The sequence below is a fragment of the Myotis brandtii genome, unplaced genomic scaffold (assembly GCF_000412655.1).
Source record: "Myotis brandtii unplaced genomic scaffold, ASM41265v1 scaffold486, whole genome shotgun sequence".
In the NCBI taxonomy this organism is placed as follows: Eukaryota; Metazoa; Chordata; class Mammalia; order Chiroptera; family Vespertilionidae; genus Myotis; species Myotis brandtii.
Window position 1 is genome coordinate 1,631,075 of NW_005368569.1, and position 2,706 is coordinate 1,633,780.

The window sequence follows — 2,706 nt, forward strand, 5'->3', positions numbered from 1 at the left end:
GCAGGCTGTATCCCAGGAGCTCTGATCCCCTGGTGGGCTGTCACCGGTTGACAGTATCGATGCTGGCTCCCTTCACCCTAGAACTGCTATTCAGGACTCAGTGCCATAGCCTTTTAGATCCTGATGAAGAAAGAGAACTCAAGATCGAACCAAGGTGACTCAGAGCTTCCCTAACCTGACTTTTTTTTTTTTTTAACCTGACCTCTTGCTAACCCCATCACCATATTGTCACCCTGCCATAGGGTTTCTCTAGCACCCACGTGGGCCGACACAGGGCTGAGAGGAGGTTGGGCTCCCGCCCACCCTGCCCAGCACCTACCTCCACCAGGCAGCACAGTGGTGTTTAGTCTGCAGGGACTAGTTCAGGAACTTGAGTGGGCCCCTGTGAGAGCCAGGTGCCTTGGAGCCCTCCTGCGGGGTTCCTGTCTGCCCCCAGATGCTGCGTGGGTCAAGCATGTCAAACTCAAAGGCTAACACGGGCCAAATAAATGAGGCATGCGGCCCGTGGGCTGCGAGTTTGACATGCTTGGTATGGTCTTCCTATGACAGCAGAGCTGGAGAGTCTGTATCTGCCTTTCGGCAATGGTCTCTGAGTGGGCAATAGCTATAGGCCAAGACTTGGTTCTAGCCTCTAGGGTGAGGGCCCAAAACCACAATCAGGCTGGACTGTGCTGCCCTCCCACAGGTTTCTTTGGAGCCGGATTTTCTCTGTTTCGTACATACCCAGCGTCTGTCTCTCCCTGTGTTTCTGAGGGGTGGGCCCCCTATCGGGCTCTGAACAGGCTGTATCTTGATTGTGGCAATAAAAGTATTCTGGATGCTGTAAGGTTGCCTGGCCTAGGCTCTATTCGGAGTGTGAGAGGAGGGAGCTAGTGGAGGGGTAAAAGGGCTAGAGAGCAGGTAACCAGGGGCCAGGTCTTTCCTGTGGCCTCGGTGGGTTCTCTCAGCACCGAAGTGTGGCTCCTTTGCACCGCTTTGGGCTTTATTCTCCTGCCCCTTCTCCTGGAATCTAGTTCCCCTCCTGGGACTAAGAACCAGGACCTGAAACATTCCTTTAAAAAATATATATATAATAGAAACAGCAATGATGAGAGAGAATCATTGATCAGCTGCCTCCTGCACAACCCCTAATGATTGAACCCGCAACCCGGGCATGTGCCCTTGACCGGAATCGAACCTGGGACCCTTCATTCCGCAGGCCAACGCCTCTATCCACCGAGCCAAACCAGTTAGGGCTGAACCATTCATTCTGGAATGCAGCTCCTGCGCCTGCCTGGTCAGCAGGCCTTATATGCCACCCCAGATCGGGGTACCAGAGACAAGACTGCAGGTCACCCTGGCTGGACTCCCCTTCCCAGCTTTCTCTTCTCTCTCAGCTTGTAGGTCTCAGCATCCTTTGAACCTAGAGTTCTTTTTAGGATGCCACCCTTCTACTTTGTTTCAGCTCATCTGTCCTGCTAGGGGGCTGAGGAAGACTGAGGGAGGCTGAGACTGGTATGGCCAAGATGGGCAGAGATGGACTGAGAGACTGGGGAGCAAGTGGAAATGGATAAAGACAGAGAGTCTGATACAGGAACATATGCATAGGGATGGGGTCCAGGCCTGAATTCTCTAGTGCAGAGCGCAGAGCCAGGCAGGGGCGTTAGGGTGGTGGGAGCTCTAGTTCCTGTATACAGGGCAGGGCCAGCCTGGGCTTCAGGCTTTGATACATCCTGGAGGCCACTAGAAGGCGCTCTGAACCCTCCCACTGCACTAGTTATTGGCTAAACCTGGAAGAAGCGCTGCTCCGGAGAGGGTGAGGGTGCCTAGGGAAACAATGGTCCAGCTGCATCGCTGGCCTTGGCAAAAGGATGACAACATGGAAAGGAGCAGACCCTCACCCCCAGGCACTGCCCGGCCTGACTCCCAGCTCTGCCTTGATGCCCACCCATTCGTGCCACGCCCTTGTGGTGGCCTTGCACTCCCATTCACCCCTGACCCATTTCAGCTGAACTGCCACCCTCTGTTCACAGCTGCAGAGAGAGCATGGAATCAGAGCAGGCTTCAGGACCAGCAGACTGGGGTTCAACTCTGAGTTCTGCCAGCTCAGCCAAGTAGCCTGTGGACTCTCCTTGTTACCAGACAGGGACTGCCCCAATGAGGGGTCTTGACTTCATGCAGGAAAGGTTTCACAGCATTTTGAGAGAAGATTCCAGGTGATTTTGAGAGTGCGTTTGTTAAAGCTGGGGGCAGCGAACTAAGGAAGGGCTAAGGAGAGAAGAAGCAACAGGAGAGAGACTAGGCGGGGCTGCTTTTGCTCTCGAGGAACATTATGAGAAAGAAATGGGCCAAGGCGGGGCTGCCGTCAGCTCACTGGCCAGTCAGAAGAAAGGGGGCCTTAGAGACAGGCCCCTTGGTTGCAAGTCTCAGGTCGCTTAGAGTTTAGGGGATGCCCCGGGGTATGCTCCCGGCAGGAAGAGTGGATGCTGATTCCTTAGGCTTGGGTTTTGAAGGCGGAGAGTTTAGGAGAGGTCTTAGGGAAGGATCTCAATAGAACAGTCATCAGCTTTTCTAGGTGAATACTTTCAGGGCCGTGGTCACCACTGATTGGTTGGCGCCAGGAACAGAGGGGTCAATACTTGTCACAGCTGGTTCTGGCATCGCCCACCTGGTTTTGCTGCTTTTATGGGCTTAGACCTGAAATACAACCAAGGCCTAGATGTTATC